Below are 21,416 nucleotides of genomic sequence, written 5' to 3' on the forward strand. Positions count from 1 at the left end.
CCTCAGCTGAAGTAGAGGGGCCTCAACAGACACATTTCATTGCTAACGACTCCAGGAAGGACCTCTTAAAGATGTCAGTTCATTATTCTCAGTAATGTTGTATAATTATGCAGATATTTGCGGCGCTCACGCTTTTTAAAGCAAGGCGGCATTGATGTTTTGATGATGCTATTTTATTCTCTTCCCAAAAGCGCTGCTTTAGGTTTAATGAATTCCCTGAAAATGAAACGGAAAGGTGGCTTAATTTCCACTGCAGTCTACTGCAAGCAGCTGTTGCTTCTGAAATATTCTCCCATCCCAATAATACATTCACACGGCGAGCGTTTTCGGAAAGTACCAGAGAAATCACATTCAGTGAGAGAAATAATGATAACCCTGCTTCAGTGTCCTTTTAAAAAAGAGGAATCCATTTGACATCTCTTGTTAGCTCTCATTTTTCCCACTTATTTCCCCCTCCCATTCTCTCACACCGCCGTCTTCCAAGGTTGTGCATTTCCAGGGCGCTCCGTTTCCCGACCTTTCGCCTTCTCTCTGCAATGCAAAAGCCGAAAAGTGGAATCCGCCGCTGCACTTCATCGCGAATCAGTCCGCAGGAGAGAACATTGGCTTAATGCGGGTATATGGATGTAAGTGCCGAAAAGTGGAATCCGCCGCTGCACTTCATCGCGAATCAGTCCGCAGGAGAGAACATTGGCTTAATGCGGGTATATGGATGTAAGTGCTTGCACTCCACGTGTGTGCTCCTTAGAAATTGACTAGAGCTGTATGATATGGCCGTGCCCTTCTTGCTGCGAGGACACGTGATATATAGACGACATATTGAAAATGCAGCCTTTTAAACGATTGATACATAATAACCTGGCTTTCACATTTGGGTCTCATCCCTCAGCTGTGCCTTTTAAGATGAACTTCAAAAGCCTGTACACTGTTCAAGTCAGACTGCCGAACCATAAGGTACGAGAGGCTGTACTTTATTGTCCAATAATGTAACAGTATGGGGGTGTAGTTAGGTGCTGCGCATCGGGCCGGCAACCCTCGAACAGTTACATTATTGAAGATAAAGTACTGCCTCAAGTACCTTCTTAATGCTTTTATTATACGGTTACCAGCGAAATTATAAATAGTAAGTAAATAGCTGCCTCAGCACAAAATAGTTGTAGCCACCAAACGTTGTGTATCGCATTTCCGTAGTCCAGCGAAAAATAGTCCCCGTATGTGCATGTAAACCAGCGTGGATTGTTTTTTTTAGTTTTTTTTAGCGTGAGACATTGGATGTGTGGCGTGAGTGTGTGTGTGTGAAAACACACAAAAGCATGTGTCACACAGGGAAACCGTGAGAGATGGCAGCCTGTAGCTGGGTTTGTTGCTTGACAACAACTTTCCTAACAGTCAAACATCAAGCAAGTGCAACACGAGACAAAGCAAGACAGCAAATAAGTTACTGAATAGTCCATCAGAAATATATACATGCAAAATAACCTACAATTTCACTCATGTGGGCCTATGTGATCATGAGGTCAGAATGCACACAAAATTGTACTAAATAATATACACTTGAAGCAATTTTCATTGTCATTTTTCAATAAAGGGGGAAAATTGCCCTTTTATTATGTGTCCATCTTTAATGTACCCAACCCACATAGCTTTAGATTTTCTTCCACCTCAAACACACATCTGAAAAATGATTTAATTCATACATATGGAAATAACTATGTAGTCATATAGTCAGATACGGACTTCATAGCCGTGTATTATCAATGCTATGATTTTACCAGCGTCGTTTTCATTAATATCGTGCTGTGGGCTAATACTAATATGAATGCCATTTGTAAAGTGTTCAAAAAGCTGGGCAGGAACAAGCTGGTAAAAAAATGGAACCTTTACTATTATAGATAAATGTTCCAGTATCTTATTTGTAGTATTGAATCGAAAGTATCGAGTATCGTAATATTTTGGCAGGTATAGTATCGAAGTAATAATTTTGGTATCCCCGTGACTCACTCTCAACCAATCAGAACGCTGGATTTCATCTACCTGTATTTTAGTTGTCTATGGCCTGTGTGTGTGTCTGTGGCTGTGCAATCCATCCGTCAGCCTGCTGTGGGTAACCATGGATTTTGTTTGCCAGGGCGGGTTGTGAGAATATGCATCTAATCATTAATTGTCATCTAATATTGAAAGTTCTGAAAAAATGTAGTGGTCAATGTATGGCTGAAAACCAATGTAATGTTTTTAAAATTGTGATTGACAAAAAGATTGAGCTAACTCTAGTTAGCTTTGCTTTGAATACAGGACAAGAAACCGCAAACTTATGTTCGATTAGTCTGCCGTAGTGGTATCATCTCACTCGGCGAGGATGCTGATAAACCCTTTTTATAAAATTTTAAAATTGTATTAATAAAAAATTCTCATTTTATAGCTCAAAATGAGGATCTGACAAGGGCTTGTGGCAGAATTGATGATGATGCATATCTCGTGGTGCTTTGTTTAAGTGTTTAAAAATGAGTCTGCACAAATTTTAACAAAGGTTTGGGGTATTTTGAATTATATTCATATGATTATGTATTAATTATATTAGAATCTTTTGGTTTTTAAAATGTTATAGTAAGAAAGGCACTGCTATAAAAAAAGATCCTGGCACAAAGCACAGCAAAGACCATGGAAATAAGGCTTCTCCCAACCTTCTCTGGTGTGTGTGTTTACTTCAAAGGTGCTATTTCTTTTCATTTTATGAACCGTGTAGGAATGCTCACCAGCCAATCTACAGGTATTGATCGGCCCACATGATGTTTTTATATATATAGTATTTGTATGTATGTAATGGTGAAAATCTGTAAGCAATATAGTACTGCTGGATTAAAAAGGTGTTCCCATTTAATGTGGAGCCAAAGTAATTTCTTATTGATTGACGTGCCTATAAAATGTGTGTGTGTGTGTGTGTATATATATATATCTCGGATGCTAACATTTGGGTTTAATAGTACTTGAAATGGATTTGCACTACAGCTCTGATTGATGGCATTCCTCTCATAGCATCTATATATATATATATATATATATATATAGATGCTATGAGAGGAATGCCATCAATCAGAGCTGTAGTGCAAATCCATGCTTTTAGATGCAGGAGGATGTTTGACAGAGCAGATGTCTCGGATGCTAACATTTGGGTTTAATAGTACTTGAAATGGATTTGCACTACAGCTCTGATTGATGGCATTCCTCTCATAGCATCTATATATATATATATATATAGCATCTATATATATATATATATATATATATATAGATGCTATGAGAGGAATGCCATCAATCAGAGCTGTAGTGCAAATCCATTTCAAGTACTATTAAACCCAAATGTTAGCATCCGAGACATCTGCTCTGTCAAACATCCTCCTGCATCTAAAAGCATCGCTCAAAGGAAGCAGACTAGACTTTAGCTCATATGGCTCGGGAAATCAATGAACCTATTGGCCTAGTTTGGGGGCTGTTGGCATCGGAATTTTCCATCTAGGGTTGGATGAATCTTAGACCAATTAACCCTCAGTCAATAAAATAATATTCCAGCTCTTAAGAGCCAATTAAGCACATACATAATTTCACCCTATATAAGTATGTATGTTGGCATGACATATTACATAATGGCTGATATAATTTCAGTGTGTATATGAATTGGATGATCAATCTTTAATAAACCCTCACCCCAGTTTTCACTGGTTTCTGTAATTTTTAAATCAACATTAGTTACTTACCTTCATACCTTGCACAATAACTTGCCCAGGAACACGGATAACAAAAAGAATTCAAAAGCTTGAAACAGGCTTGCTGATCTGCGGTCTACCTGCCTTCCCGTCTTTCTGATGTTTTCTTTCGTCATCATAAAGGTGGAAGAAGAGGCGAGTGGTTCATCCCATGGCGTAGACCTGCAGCTTCCTGCTTTTAGAGTGTGTTAGGATTGCTGCCTGAGATGCAGATCCTGCGCGTCGTTCACGCCGATCAGCGAGATTCCCGTGGTACTGGCTGGGCATGGGGCCGGTTGTCCTCGTTTCTTTAATTGTGCTGGACAGTCTGACGTTTGATCTCAAACATTCCGGGTTCAGACATTATCTGATCTAATTCATAGTTGTCTTTAGGCTGTTTGTTCTGATTAAGTGTGGGGAGGGTTGTGCTCAAGTCCATCAGCAGCCACAGAGATCATACCTGGAAATAGAGTGGGTCAGAGCGGCTTTATATGCACGTGTTTCTGATGTCTTTTAAGCCTGTCTAGAGCACTTCCCAGGTCTACCACTGATGTTAAGGCCACGTGGTGTGTCAGCAGTTGGCATTTTGGGCTGTGTCATGTATTTAGACTGTTGGAAATGAACACCTTTTGGTCTTATATTACAATTGTACAATTACAACGTCTTATATCTATGGAGACTGTATGGCAGATTTGACTAGTGGTGAGAAAAAATACATATTTTTATCATTATATTAGATGATGCTAAAAACATCCTCAATATTACCAGACATGTCAACCCTCCCGATTTTTCCGGGAGACTCCCGAATTTCAAAGCCCCTCCCGAAAATCTCCCGGACCGACCTTTCTCCCGAATTTCTCACGATTTCCACCCGGACAACAATATTGCTATACCATCCGTCACTGGGCACGCCGTTTCAGACCGAACAATAATAAAGGTTACACCTTGAAGTCAAGCGCGGCAATTAGAACGGAAAAAGATGAGACTAACGTGAGTAAAGGGGGAGGGGGAGAGGGAGGGAGCATCTGCCCCTCGTCTCTTAGCAAAGAGGTGTCATGGCTACAGGTGCCAGCCGGGCGATGACACGCCCCCTTTCCTGCAAATTGAATATCACAGGTGCTGCTCATAGCTACGCTCCTTCAAGGGCTGTGCTACAGGCTGCGAAGCACCTTCAAATACAACCATAAGTAGAGTAGTGTTATTGTACAAATTAGAGTAACCTCCTGAGGAGAACCCCCCCCAGTCCTTTTGAATATCTCTCTACTTCTGAGGTCTCAAGGTTGGCAAGTATGCTGGAGACCCTCTGATGGAAGAACACATGGCGTGAAAAGTGAGCCACAAGCCCCATCGCTTCAGATCACTGAGAACCGGCATCACGACCAATGCAAACACAACTTTGTGCTGTGCTCAGCTCGTCAAACAGGGATTCCATGACCTCTTTATCCGTCACCCTTAATTTACAGCGCTTGAACAGCCTTTTATTCACACACTTTAATGGAGCATATTGCCACTAGGCACAGATGAATGCACTTGCACACACACAAGAATTTATGAAGCACATTGGCCCCCACCAGAGTTTACACATGTACACAACACACACATTTGCCCGATTAAAGTCACACACAAACATGAGCTCCTCCCACTTAATGTTTTGATTCCTCTGTGTCAATAGCAGCAAATCCCCTTCACAGTTTTTAATAAGATGGTCAACTATTGAAGTTTAGCTAATAAATGCACAGGGATAATATACTCTCAATAATCTCTATGAAGCGTCCAATTGAACCGTACGCTGAATATGATGTATGACCATTAGAAGCCAATTTCTCCTTTTATACAACGCCATTAGTGATCTTGACTGGCTTAGAGTGCACTGTTGAGGAGAAAGTCCAAACCTGGTAAATCCTTTGCTAAATTAACATCATGAAAGTAGAGATTGAGACATTAAACTCATGTTTTAAATTAAATTTTAAATTCTATACAAATGTTTTGGCATTCTTATTTCATCTTTGCTCATCAAGTCAAGTGCATGGCTTTTGTTTCAGATGTGAATTATTATGTACTAACCTTGAAAATAATTAAATTGTACTAATCCAGAACTGAGATTGAGATAATGCTGTAGTATTACATCTAGGAATGGATATCGTTTTTTTTAATCCGGTGCTTTTAAAACGATACCGGTGCCTAAACTTAAAGAAAAAAGGACAAAACAATAATTGAAATGCCAAGGCAAAATCTTCAAATTGAACAATACATTAACTGTTTAAACAATACTGTAAATATAAATGAATAAAAAACACTTGGCTTCAAACTACGGCTTTGAACCTTTTAAATTCAAACTATGAATAATATATTAACTGTTTACAGTTAACTGACTTGGTGTTTCCCCAAGAGCTTGAAGTTATATATTATTTCATTGGAATTTGGGGCATATTAATCATTTTTTCATTCCTGATTCATGCTCATTGTGCAGGAACTAAAGATATGTAACATATTGAAAGCATTAAATGTTGTATTGACTCTCCTTGTTTGTCTCAATGTATTGACGTCATGAAGGCAGCGGGTGCAACACAGAGAGCTGCATTGAACACGAGAGCATATTGTTTATCTACCGTGTGGTAGAATTTATTATTATTTCTACATTTTTGTCAACTCTTTGCTGCGTAAAATAAAGACAAAAAGGAGTCGCGTGTCTGCATCTCAATGCGACTTAATGACGAACAAACAAAGGAACGCCGCTACACACTGGGTTTAATCCTTCGGTGGGGGGAACCAGCGGACGCACGCTCTGTTTCCGCTGGTGAGCGCGTGCTCTCCTGACTACGCGCACGTGTCTGTGCGCGCGCAATCGTCTGCCTGCGTCCGTTGGGCCAATAGTGCCGTGCACCGTGAAAGAACGTGGACATTTTAATTATGGCGGGAAACTTAAATAAATAGAAATAGAAGGTAGATGGCTAGCTAGCCACTGTAGCTACACAGGCTATGCTATCGTTAGCTGCTGCGAGGACGCTGTCGTCACAGTGTGTAAATGAAGTGTTTCAATCGGCTCAGGAACCGAAATCTGTCCAAAAATTAAAGCATGTGGTGGCCTTCCTCACTTTTCAGTAGGGCCCTTTTCCCCAAAACTAATGTGTTGTGCTTCATTATTTTTTTCTGTCAAATGAAGGTCTCGGCATTCTGGCTTGATTAAAAAAACATCAGTAATTACTATATTTTCTCATAAACTAGTTTTTTATAAATAACTAGTTTATGTAAAAATCCCCTCACTGTCAACTCCAAACTACAGATTTAAAACTCATCAAATGAAAAGTATTGGGTGTGGATAATAGATAAATGTATTTATACATATTTGTGTTTATACCCTTGGAACACTCCTACAAACACTAGACAAAAATCTGTTCCATGATAGAATTATAGCACTTTATGGTAATTTATGTGAAGTGATAATGTAACCAGTTTATTTTTTTCATGCTTTTTGTTGAACCTTCTATAAAACAATCCTTGCCAAAGCATCCTTTTTAGGAATATATTAACAAAATAAACATACTGGATTTCCTATGAAGAATCTCAGTCAAAAGAAGAAAAAACACTTACAGACATGCAGCTTATTAATAACCTTTTAAGTTTTGAAACTCCGGCATCAGAAGAGATTTAAAATGATTTTAAGATGATTTTAAAGATTTAAAAATCTTTTCTGGTTTTATGTGAGCCCTGCAGCAGTTTTAGGCCAGCCCCCAAATGCTCTCATTGGTTGAAACACGTGATGACGCCCCTCCCAAGCCAACACTGATCAGCATCATCCCCTCCTGTGAACCATGGTTTGTCTGTATGTGTATTCAGAGCCGGTGAGAAGCGGTCTATCAAATAATAATATATATTTTTAAATATTATCTCCCGGTTAAATAATGATGGCATTCATTCATTAATGCAATAACGCAATACTAGTATCAATACATGGGCATACATACATTTTTCTCTGGTTGCATACAATGTATAATTCAATTCAGTTAATTTTATTTTGTATAGCCCAAAATTGCAAATTACAAATTTGCCCCAGAGGGCTTTACAGTCTGTACCGAAACGCTCACATCGGCACAGGAAACTCCAAAAATAAACCCTTAAATAAATAAATAATAATCAGAGGAGGGATCCCTCTCCCGGGATGTCAGACTAGATGTCATGTGTACAAAGATGTACAAAACATTAAATTCCTGAAATGACTCAAAATATATAAAAGGTGTTTGGAGTATGTCCAAGAGTAAGAATGGTTTAATGTTAAACAGACCTTTTTTCTGCCTCCCGTTGGCATCTGTGCACTACATAACACCAATGATGGAATGAGCTCTCTTCTCTCACATGTGGAACCGCGATTGCAGTGCGTGAACGGGCAGGAAGGCCATAACTGCTTCTTCGTAGATGTTCCCCGCAAAGCTGACAGACTGATTTGGCAGCCTGATAGCTTTTTAATAAGCGCATCCGGCCGTTCCACTTGATCAGACTTTGAAACGATCCACTTGATCCGAAGGGAATGAGTTGTTGAGAATGTTTGGCTGTAAAATGTATTCAAGTGGCGCACAAGTATCTTAGTGATGTGAAATTCTCTACCCTGTATGAATGATGTAAAACAGCGTGAATATAAAGTAATGCACAGGGAGCCATACTCTCACCTCTTCACTTCAACTTTCTCTTCCCCTTTTCTCACCCTTATGGACCTCTCTCCCGAAACAAAGAGGATCTACTGATTACTTACATAAGCAGCGAGCACCTAAATCTTAATTAAGTGGGTCACGTAAGTTTACAATTGTTCTGTTTTCGGCTTCTTGCAGGTTATGTACGTGTGTGATGGTGGTTAAATCTTCTTCAGTGGCAACATAAAAAAAATCAATGGGGGCGGCAGGTTTGCATATCAGAGCTGATGACTGGGTTTTTCGGTTCAATACACAGATCAACGGCGCAACTGATAATCATTGTGTTTATCGACACTAAATGTCCTTCCTAGTCATTGTCAGGAAATGGAGAGGCAGGAGAATAAGCTACAGGGTGAGACATGCATGCAGTCATCAGAAGTCATAGTGTGTGGATAACGGTATGAATAATGCACTGCTCGAGTGCTGAGAGAGTTTGGTGTTCCTTAATGTTCCTCTTCCAGCGTCTGACAGGGACCTGGATGACAAGTTTTAGACCTCTACATCACTTATGCATGACTCAGTAACGATGCATTGCCTTTTCATGTAAGATATTCAAGCACAGGAATACAGTAAACCCGAGAATGTCTTTGCTGCTATGCATCCGCTGCAGTGGACTCTTTGGGAATGGGTGGGAGAATTGCGTGGCGTAAAAAAGCAAAAGCTTTCATCATAGGAAAAAGACTGTTCTATGTAGCGAATGGTTTTGCAGCTTTACTTACTAAAAATAACGACCTATAATATGTATATATCCCATGTGAGACAGCTGATGGGAGTATAAAAGCAGCAAAGATTGCATTCAGTGTCCTGTGTTAAACCAGTTGTCATCATTATTTATCACATAACTTCCGTAATTTATTAAATCAACGTTTTGCTTGGATTAACTTTAAATGGAGAAGCATGTCATGGAAGCTATGTGATGTCACTTCAATAGTTATTTCAGGCTCAACGTTGACTTGTTTGTTCGGAAACTTCTAAATTTAAGTATCCCTACTTTTAGTTATTCTAAGCCATAAATTGACTTATTTGTCTCAAAGCTTGTTTTCCTAATCCCTACCAAGTAGTATTGTCACTTAAATACCACAAGGGTATGAGGAGATATCAACTACTTACGCTGGTGATGAGTTGTAGGAAAACGTAGATCACATCACTACGCCCAGCAATGTGCTTATGACAAAGATTAAAAAAATGTTTTGACGTATCTTAGTATACACCGAGTAGAACAATTTTTAGCGGGTAGTTAATTTCTATCAATTCAGTTCATAAATCTTTGAAGGGATGGATTTTATCCACATGTGGGGGTCAAGAAGTTATAAAGGAAGGAAGTGGGTATGCAGTTCTTTTGACAATTTTTCTAAATTCCATGATAATCTAAGCGGGACATAAGACTCAGAAGAGAACTTTTCACTTTGCAAACATTTTGCTCTTGACCTTCCCGGAACAATCCCTCAGCCAAAGAAAAACTCATTAATGAGTCATTTTTCTACACAACTCATAGGCTTAAACAGTAAGGATATTCGGAAGCAGCTTTGGAAAAAATAAATCCTCTACGGATTAAGTAAAAAGGAAATTTGTTGGGGTTTTTCTTTCTGTGCAGTGGCAAAACCCATCCCACCCTCCTGCACAAAGCACAACACGCCACGTCAAAATTATAACCAAGACTCACTCTCAACACACGTGTGACAACTAGCTCCGGACGCTCCACGATGACGAGTGAAAAAAAAATCTGCCGCCCGCCGAAGAGCAACTTCAGTTGTTATGGCGTAACACCGGTATGAACTGTATGTGAGAATTTGATACCGTAAGGAGATCTTATACCGGTATATGCGGCACAGCCCTACTCCTTGAGCCTCTCCTAAAAATTCATTTATTTCACTAATTCAATTCCTTAAGGGTTCTCCTCAGGAGGTTGGACTCTTAATTTGTACAATAACAACAACACTACTCTACTTATGGTTGTATTTCAAGGTGCTAGAGAGAAGACAAGAGAAAAATTAAAGCTGCGAGCAGCGTTGGACGGGTCCTCGCTACTCCTTGCACGTCGGGGAACTGGCCGGACTGTTACAAATGCGTCAGAGGACGCAGCGTTCGCAGGTCAGTGGTCGTTAACCGTGTGGAGCAACGCCATGAATGCTTTGCAAACTTTATCTTTAACATTTTCATGGCCTTAGGCCTTTTCTGTCAACATATAACCAGGACATTCTGATCTACCATTACAAAATTAAAGCCTCTCAGAATACCATAAATGAGCTACATGGTTTCCTTCCTTTTGGTCAATTTCAGGTTATAAATAAAAGGCAACGTATAATAGTTACACGGTAATTTCACTTCAGAGAGTACACATCACCATGATGTGGCTTAGTGAGAACCAGAACATTTTGATGTACCAGTGCAAAATTAAAGCCTCTCAAAGTACCATATACGAGCTAGTTTCCTTCAATATCTTAATCACAAGACTACATCTGGTCAATTTCAGATTGGATTTAAAAAGGAAACAATCCATAGTTACATGTTTATAGTACACAGCCCAAGGGTGTGACTCGGGGATAACCAAGACATACTTATGTACCATCCCAAAATAAAATCCTCTCAAAATACCATACATGACCCAACTTCCTTCGAAATCTTTCAAAAGGTGTTTTTTTTTAATTGCTCCCTACGCACATAGTTCCTTCCGGCAAAATGCAACTTTTAGAGCCCAAGGTCTCAAGAGCACACTGCGTGGATTTGAAAAGAATCAGATTTAATCCCTGGGAGGAGTTTGGTCTTTTACGACAAGACATTTTAAAATATGCTAAAAAGGCACATCTTTAATGATTAAATGCAGCGCCCCCTGATCTTCAAAAATTATAAAAAATGAGGGTGTGTTCAGGGGTTTAATGTTTACACGTCTGTCGGAAGCAGGAAATTGTCACAGGAGTGTGATCGCTCCTGGTCTACTATCGGTCTTTGGCAGATGTTGGCTACATGGCATTGTTTTTACAAACTATATCAAACGATTTAAAGAAGCACGTTAAGAAAGACACTCTTCAGTTTCAGCTGGATAAAGTGACAGAGGACTTGGCGCAGGATGTGTTCGGTCCTCCTATGACCAGAGGAGCAACTTATATTTTTTATTCTCCTTTGAGGGGCACACCACTTGGGACATGGCGCAGCTGTTTAGAGGAGGGTGCAGTATGGAATAAGGTAATAATGTCAAGTTTGTTTTTTTGTAGTTTAATTTATTATATTTTAAAAGTGTCTGTAGATCGTCTTGCAAATTTACTTAATATTTACTGATGGTAACTTTGGAATTTTTACACAGTTGCCATGGAATAAACTCTTCAGTATATCAGATAATTTGCAATTGTGCTGTTACTGGATAAAATGAAGTTGAATGGGGTCAGATTTGACAGATATTTAATTAAGCACAACTGCATCAGTTTGACCTTTATGATAGTACTGCATTCATAAACTCAATAAGTGAAATATTTTTAATTTAAAAGGGACATGACAGTTTTCTTTAGGCAGCACGTTCAAGCTAAAGCTGTAGTTACATTTATTTTCTATTTATTTTTACAAAACATAGCTGGGTTCAGATTATAATGTCAATAAAGTCACTTTATTTTTACCAGCTTACCTTTCTTTCCTACATGCGACAATGTCAACATGAACCTCACCTAACATTAAGTTAAGTTCTTTTGTGTATTATTAATTATTTGGGAAAGGTTCATTCCAAAGTGCATGTATCAGAAGCATGATGTAACTAACAGAGAGACCTGTACATATGGATTCTTTTTCATCATATCATGAGCACTTGCAAAAATGTGATCAAATGAGAAGCAGTGTTTTAGAGAGATGTTTAGTACATTCTACCTCTCTGTTCCCTATATATTAATTTATTGGCTCACTGGGATTCCAATCCATCTCTTTCTGATGCTATAGTTGTTCATGGCATATTCATCCACAATCCAAGGAAGTTGTATAACAAGTGATATTTACAACAAGGTTCTAAAAAATCTAGAAATTCTAGTGAAAATCTACAGTTCTGTAGAAATGTTGACCATAAAAATTACTTTGGCTGAACTTACCCTCTAACCTCAACCCTTTTTAACTGCAGGTCAACATGGAGTTGACCTGCAGTTGACTGGACTGGGCCATGTGGTCATCTTCTGCCTGGTGTTCTGATCCCTGAAGTTCAGCTGCAACGCTGAAGGCCCCCTGTCCAATGTGTTGGATGTCTTTGTACAAACTGTATGCTTAATATTACATTACATTACATGTCATTTAGCTGACGCTTTTATCCAAAGCGACGTACAATAAGTACACGTGCTCTAGTAAATGCCCCTGTCACCAGCTGCATGACGCAGGGGAAGTGAAATAAATGCTCTTATTAAGCATAGATTTGAAATCAGTGTTGAATTGTATTCTTTTTTCCGAAGCTCCTTTCTGTTTCACATGAATAAAAAGATCAACATGAAAGTAAAAATAATGCTAATGACAGCACTATGTATGTTTGTGTGTATATAAAATATATTTTAATAAACAGGCTTTACTGAACCTTTCAACATTATTTATGGCCATTTTTCTCAAATGACACTGAAGATATTTGCAGCAATCGATAATGTCCTTGTCATCCTTCTCAGTTCAATGGATGGACTAAACCAGTGGTTCTCAACTGGTCTGGCTCCGTGACCCACCCATCACCCCTTAATGACAAGCCGCAACCCAAATCGATCGGTAAACGGGGGGGTGGTGGGCGGTGCTTTCGCGTTGTAATTGCCGCGCTGACTGAAAACGTGGACGGACGAGCTGGAAAAAAAACCGACACTCCGCTGTCCCTTCAAAATAAAAGCACAGGATGACATTTTTTTTTTTTTAATTTTCACATGTAAAGGTCCGCGACCCACTAGTTGAGAAACACTGGACTAAACTATTTTCAAACCTCGGCTAGAATCAAGTGAAGAGGAGAAGCTATAATCAGTTAAGAGAATTAAAGATGTTCCTAGCACACCTAACAGGAATGTGATCTGACGCTGCACATGTATAAAAAGTCATCACTCTTCAAGTATAGTTATTTAGTCTCTAGACTAAGACTGCAGGCAAAAAAAGGAGGTTTGGACCGCCTAAGCTCATTAACATACGGACATAGAATGACAAGTAAATAAATAAATAAATAAATACAAAAATGTAGAAATAAATTAAATTAATCATGTTCTGTTTAGGTATCAACTGTATTTATTTATTTAAGTCTTTTTTTGTCCTCAATATCCATTTAGAGCGCAAGCGATGTTTATTTTATTAAACACATTTGCTCTCAGTTATTCATATAGATGTTTGCATCACTGGCGTTGCTGTGATCAGAAGCTTCAAAACTATTTTTTCAACAATGTATGTTTGAATGTGAGATCGATGCCCAATAAAAAGCCAGGGAATAATGTATGTTATTACTCCCTACTCCCATCTGGGTGTGTACTGGTGGTTCTGTTAGCTAATAGCCACAATAAAGGCTGGAACATGTCTGGTGTCGACAGACTCGTTTCAATTCATGGTTCAAAAAGGCTTGCGCGTGTTGCAAAGCAATTCACCGCCAGAACACTAGGTGGAAAAACGTTTTTTGTTGATGACAACCTAGAGAGTGACGTCTTTGTGTGTGGAAGTCGTTGGTTTGTTTATTTATTTTTTGTCTTTTGACTTTTTTGTCCCATGCTGCTTTTCAATGCATTTTTTTCGCAGACACCGTTGTCCCGTATTTCCACAACTTAGTGCACCCCTCGACCGGCAAATTGACGTTGGCAGAGATCTGCATCCACTACGGACGCCATCCGTGCGTCCTTATAGACTGCCAATGACTGGTTGTATAAGTGGTCATATTTACGAATTTCTTCCGACAAAAACTCTCTTCCGGTAAAAAATCTTTGTTTTAATAATGGCGGAATTATGCTATGAAACCGGAAATGTGAGACTCCTGAAAGGATGTAGTTAGCAGACCAATCACAGCCTTGCGGGCTGCCTGAGCCTACGAGGCGTTTGACGCAAGTTTAGAAAAACGGGTCGACACACGCAAGCAAGCAAGAAAAGGCACGCAAGGGGCACACAAAGGGCGTCTGCATGTCCTTGCGTTTCTCTGAAAACGCAGGAGCATAAACTAGTCTTAAATGTGAGTAAACTGTTGTCACCCACCGTGTCTACCTTGCGGCCGACCAAGTGTAGCAAGTGAGGTTGAGCTGTCAATCCATGTCAGTATCAAATCTTCCACTTGATGCAGCAATGTGCGGGATTTTCTGTGAACAGACACACACAGATGCTCACACTCACAAACACAACTGATGACGACACGATCATCTCCTGGCGGATGAAATAATAACATAAAATACAAAAACAATCACTGGTGACTTTCTCAACTTTCCTCCCCCTCGCAATGACGCTAACCTTCAAACAATCATTTCTTTTGGATTCACCCTTTTCTGTTCCATCTCAACCAAAAAAGTAGTGCCAGCCAGCGCTATTTAACAATACATTCTTTGTCAGCGAGACCTTGAGCCACCCGACAATGCAGCTGTCATACTATTGTATATCTTATTCTTTTTTCTTGAGCATGGCATCATAGCAGAATGTAAGAGGAGTGTTTCGCAGTGAACAGAGATGTCCAAAAGAGGGATTCTGAAAATGCACCTAACAATTTAAAGAGTCGCAACCCGAGTTGCACACTAACTATGAAACGTTTAACCAAGCATGCTGGAAGGTCAGTTTTCATTCTAGCCAAGACTCATTTAAGGCCGCGACAAGGACTTTAAATTAACATTTTTGCTCAACAGCTTTGATGGCACCTCTGCAATTTCGTTAGCCAGATTTGCTTGTCCAAATCACAAAAAAGACCACCTCACTTTTTTTCTCCCGTATGCCCTACAACCAGTGCAATACATTATTTCCTTGGCTGGATCATAAACCTGAAAACCAACCTTTTTTTTGTCATGGCTTTTTTGAAGATATGGGAACATTGTGAGCCCCTCCCTGGCAGTCCCGCTCCCTAGTTTGGGAATCACTGCATTAGTCCATTGTGGTTGGAGGCCTTCATCGTATATCATAATAATCATCTCTCTCCGAATGTTTTTCTGTCTGCATGTAAAAAGAAAAGGTCACATAAAGTTAATTGAGATTCACTATTCTGTTTCCCTATACAGTTGCATAGCAATAAATGGGCTCTTTTCTCCTAACAGTGTTTATTTATGCAAAACAGTCCCTCTGTATTGTCTGATATAAATTGAACTACTAAGCCTAGATTTAAATTCCTAATAATAAAGTTATTGAAATGTATTTCTATTTTTTGCCTTTGCAATCACACAGTCATCTATTATTAGAAACACTGCCGATACTTCTTTAATGTTCAAAAAGTGTGTCAATGGCAAAATGTGCAACGGCAACGTAACATTGCACAAGAGCACCACGTTGTCCCGTAAGGAGCCTCCAGCAGCTCTTCTGCTGCTGCTGTTTACTCGCCATCTAGCGTTAGCTCGCTAATAACAGTTAGCAAGACTTAAGACACGTTTTTATTTACGGCTGAATCTCCCGCGGCACGGACCGCCGCGGGAGATTCAGCCGTACCGTCCGCCGGTCAGATTGTCAGCGTCTCCCCTCCCCACCCCTGCTTTTATTGTTCTGGCCCGCGTTCGATCAAAATGGGCAATATCTGGCCCGAACCTGAAATGAGTTTGACACCCCTGCTGTAAAGGTGATCCATTAAACCAGCAGCTAAATAAGAAGCCTCTAATGCATTTATTTACAAATTTAAATTAGCTGCATTTAGATGTGGTGTATACATTTATTTAACTTGCACTACAATGATGGTATTAATTGAATGAATGAGCTTCATGGGGGTGTGTTTCGGAGTGTGTCTGAATGTGCAGTTTAGAGAACAAATTCTGACTAAAACAAACCTGTTAAACTTCCTGATTTGATTTGATTTTTATCATAAATTATTATTATCTTCAAGGAACAACCTGTACTTTCTGAAGTATTTTTGCAGTGTGAATTTGCAGTTGTTTTAGAATAAAGGGTTTGAAATTACAGCTTTTTAATTCTGTTTTCTTATTCCGATTACCGTATTTTCGCGACTATAAGGCGCACTTAAAATCCTTTTTTTTCTAAAAAAACGACTCGTGCGCCTTGTAATCCGGAGCGCCGTATATATGGCTCAATTGGTTGATCCATACTGGTTAACGAGGATCCATTGGAGGGAAAGTCTGGTGCCAGCAGCCGCGGCAATTACAGCTCCAACAGCGTATTGTAACAGACTGTGTTTTCATGTTCTGGAGCGGCGTTGCACTTTACAGAGTTTTGGGATGTTCAGTGAAGGGCGCACAATGTTACGTCACTCATCTTAGTGCCACCTATGGGGACCTGGGAATTGTTGTTGTTTTGGAGAGCGATGGTGTGTTTTTGTTCGGCGTAGGCTACGGCCGACCGTAGCCTGTTTCTCGACAATAAAACCAGAAGATAAGCACATTGTCCAGAGATTCATTAGCGAGAGTCGCTACAGTATATTAAAGCTCGTAGTTGGATGTCGGGATCGCGCTGAAGGTCCGCCGCGAGGCGCCACCGTCTGTTCCAGCGCTGCCTCTCGGTGCAAGATGCACCAAAGCATTTGCCAAGAATGTTTTCATTAATCAAGAACGAAAGTCTGAGGTTCAGAGATATTGTTAATATCCACATTAACGTTTGAAAAACGATTCATTGAAGGTGCGCCTTATAATTCAGTGCGCCGTATGGTCGCGAAAATACGGTAATCAAAAAAATAATTGATTGATTATCAAAATAATCGTTAGTTGCAGCACTAATCGCAACAGATTTTTAAAGGCTCTGTGTACAAACAATGCACTCTATGTGTAACTATTTTTTCTCCGTGAGGTTTCAAACCATACAAATGGTTAAGTTTAATGTTCAAATAATTTCATCCTAAACTTGTATTTTCTGTATATCTCCCATTCTGAATACAATTTTTGACAATTTACACCATGAACAAGAAATCTACTTTAGAAGTCTACTTTAAATAATCCACATACCCAGTCATGCATTTTCTTGGATTATTTCTTAAGTAGAAAGAATTCCATTTTATCTCTGAATTTGGACAAATTAAACTAAAATGATGAATACAGGTCTCTATAATCCAATAGATCTAAATCATAAAGGAATGCTCTAATTGACAACCTTAAACATGAGTATGAACCTGAAAATAAGCCCAATATGTCCTCTTTAAAGACCGTCCCTGTCCTGCCCTACCCCTACACAGTTGGCATGCTTTTGGTTGCATAGTTTTACTACAAATGCCACTACACATGTCTTCATCTTCCTCTCTACCAAATATCAGGATTGATATGTTGGAATAGAGTGCCTTATAACTAGTTAATTTAGAAAATCCACCAGGACTGTTTCATCTCCCTTCTGGGTCCCCTGAAGAGGAAGGGGGTAGCTGAGGCCTCTGGGAGGACACGATAGGCTGTTCCATCTGTTGGATCTAAAGATACTCTACTTTTCTGGGGACTTCCATCTCAAAATCACTGTTTAATGTTCACCGGAAGAGCTGGCTTTGATATTGGCGGCAGATAAAGTTGAGTTTCTTGATTGCCTTGGTCAAAAAGGCCTTCTCTCGGTGAGAAAATTTATTTAGTGAACACGAGGGAAGCCAGCGGGGATTAGAGGGAGACCGACGAGCCTCCAACTGCCAACGCGGTGCCGGAGCAGGCCGTGGGCTCGTCCAATCACTCGCGTCAGCCGGGGCCCGCTGTGTCTGCTTTTTAATTGGCCAGTGAGAGAGAGGTGTGAGAAGACAAAAGCGAAAGGCAGGGGCATAGTGGGCTTTGCGGGTCACCAGAGAGCCCAGACTTGAACCCCATTACTCAGGGAGGAGATAGGAAGAAGGAGTCATTTGGCGTTGAGGGCCGCAAAACACTGATTACACCGCAGAGAGAGAGTAGTTCCTAATAAAGTGTCACGGAGATCACTAACCATCTTCCGTTTCGGAAAGAGGGCTACGGGACGGAGAGGAGCAGCGAGAAGTTGCCACAAGAAGAAAAAAAACACCCTATCGATTTTATATGAGAGGGAAGATTTGCTCCCAAGATTGAGAGCAATATCATATTAAACTCTGTTACAGGCCCAGAATGAGAAAATAAAGTCTTAGAATCAACCTCTCCCTCCTGCCCCTATGTCTTCCAGCCCAAACTGCAGCACTGGAGAATTACATTTTTTAAGATAATTAGAAAAAACATCAGCATTTTACAGGCTTGGTTTGCTGAAGATTGCTGAAGTCTGGCCCGCATTTGATCGAAGTGGGCAGGATCTGGCCCGAACGTAAAATGAGTTTGACACCCCTGATATAAGTGGACAGATATGCAAATAATATCATTCGTAGTTAGGTAATTTACTCCTTGCTATTAATCATTATTTTGGGAAAATAATGGAAACCCCTGGTGTGCATGCAATTGTGTAGAATGTTCACTGCAGTAAAACCACACAGATTAATGGCTTATGGAGATAAGTAAAATCTCCAAAAAACTAATGGTGGGAATGTTTAAATGTTCTTAATAGATTAAATTCCACACACCACTAGCGGGTTTCACAGCACAGTGAATCAGAGTGAGACCATCTTGTGATCTCTGCACTATCATCCAGTCATCCAGTTCTCATAAAGGGTTTCATTTTCTATACTATTTGAGTTTACAAAATATGAAAAACTTCATTTTTACAGTAATTGATTCTTTGTATCAAACTTATTTTAGGTTTGGGCCAGATACTGCCCACTTTGATTTCAAGTGGGCCAGACCTAGGGGGGGGGGCGGTGCCACACAGATGGTCCTGCAGACAAGGGGGGATGGCGCACGGACGGTCGACAGGGGGGACACCTTTGACTTAGATCAAATAGTAGACATATTGGCACACTGGGTCGATAAATTCTTCTCAGATGGTGGAGCAAAGTTTATACAGTTTATTTTTTTAATTAGTCACTGTAAAATAACTGCTGATCGCAGAATAAGCTTCCATTTCAACAAAATGACAAACTTGCCGGAAAAGCAGTTTAGCAAACAGTTAAATACAACACTGAGTCAAGTGTTTTTTTAATGATGATTACTTATTTTTCTTTATACATGTTCTTTTTCTACCTACTTTATTTTTATCCAGTGGCCTTTCCTTTGGAGCCATCTCCACCAGGTATTACGTATGGATCAAATGCTCCCAATGTAGAGGAGCTTGTGGAAAACCTTAAGATTCGGCCGTCTTCTGAAGGGCGTTGCCAGCAGAGCAGGATTTGTTTGGGGGAGATTTCTGTGGCAGAGTAGTTGAGCATCTCCTTGACCAAAGTAATGAGCGAATCAAACGCACACGGGCACGGAATCACTTGGCGAATCAACGCAAAAAAGGTGTTATAAAGTTGATGAGGTGATTTAAAGTGAGCAACGTGACCAATGGGGTGAACAATGGGACTCTGGGCACACAAATGCACATACACACACACAATAAGAGGACAGTACGGTTTGATTGATGGAAAATGTATGTTGCTGCTTAGATTCATGCAGTGCGCTGGGCCATTTCTTTATATTTTATCTCTCCGGGGTCAGTCATAGGTTGCTCTCTGGCTGAACTCTATATTGGACCAAAGATGAACGATGCCGTTTGTCAAGGAGTCAAGCTGCAGTGCTGACGGCGCAGAGGAGACTGGGGCTTCGGCAATGGCTGCAGTCAACACACAAATAGGCCCACCTTACCTCTTGAAAGAAACACAGACCCATGTATTGGCCCTAACAATTGATTGATGCTACGCCGTCCTCGGTGTCCCACAGAGATGCTTTTTGGCCCAGCGTGAGGTCAGCGCTTTCCCCTGCCAGAGTGTCATCCTCTCTTTTTTCTATTGATAAAAACACAAAACCGATTCAACCTTTAGCTCAGGATAAGATTTGAAATGTTCGATATGTGAGCCAGCACAGCGAGGGTCGGAGTAAAATAGCTTGCACGAATGAGAAAAGAAAAAATATCAAGAAAATTGATTTTTATCAACAGAAAATCACAAAAACATGAAGTGATCGTATTGGATTTAGACTTGACTTGAAGAAATCCATGAGAAGCAGATTGCATAAGCAGTACAGTGTTGTAAGCAAGGACAGACATGCCTCAGATAATCAAAATTCATGCACCGTGTATTTTTAATCGATCGGGCACACGGCGAGTCAAAGTAGGCTTGCGGCTGAGTGTCGGCCAGTTCGGCTGTGTTCCGGCTCGATGCGGCCAGATGTGAGCCAGCTTTGTCCCATTTCATTCATGCCATATCTGGCCCAGATGTTGCTGTTACAGACATGGCCACTAGGTTTATCTCCAACCGGCATTGAAACAGGTTCTTGCCCGTTGATGGCTTCCAGACCTGGGCTGAATCTGTCATTATAGCAACGGGCCTAAACTGGTTGAGACATGGCCGCAGGGTTTATCGGCAACCAGCACTGAAACAAGCTCCGGCCCGTCTATGGCTGCAGAATCTGGGCCATATCTGGCATTATACAAACGGGCCTATTCTGGTTGAGACATGGCAGCCGGGTTTATCGGCAACCAGCAATGAAACAGGCGCCGGCCCGTTGATGGCTGCCAAACCAGGGCCAAATCAGGCAATGTAAAATTGGATCTATACTGGTTGGTAGGGGCCAAATCAGTCATTATAGATTCAGGCTTATTCTGGTTGCTACATGGGAGCCAGGTTCATCAGCAACCAGCACTAAAACAGGTTCTGGCCTAATGATGGCTGCCAGACCTGGGCTGAATCTGTCATTATGGCAACGAGCCTAAACTATTAGAGACATGGCAGCCGGGTTCATCAGCAACCAGCACTAAAACACGCTTCGGCCCGTTGATGACTGCAGAATCTAGGCTAAATCTGGCTTTATAGAACCGGCCCTATCCAGGCTAAGACATGGCAGCTGGATTTATTGGCAATTAGCACTGAAACAGGTTCTGGCCCGGCCCATTAATGGCT

The 21,416-nt window shown here is 40.5% G+C and overlaps 1 protein-coding gene across 4 annotated transcripts in view; it reads left to right on the plus strand.

Moving 5' to 3' along the window:
* Positions 1-21,416, plus strand: part of brinp2 (bone morphogenetic protein/retinoic acid inducible neural-specific 2) — a 196,646-nt gene that overhangs the window by 2,972 nt on the left and 172,258 nt on the right. The window lies entirely within an intron of this gene.

Source organism: Pungitius pungitius, chromosome 15 (genome assembly GCF_949316345.1).
Source record: "Pungitius pungitius chromosome 15, fPunPun2.1, whole genome shotgun sequence".
Taxonomy (NCBI): Eukaryota; Metazoa; Chordata; class Actinopteri; order Perciformes; family Gasterosteidae; genus Pungitius; species Pungitius pungitius.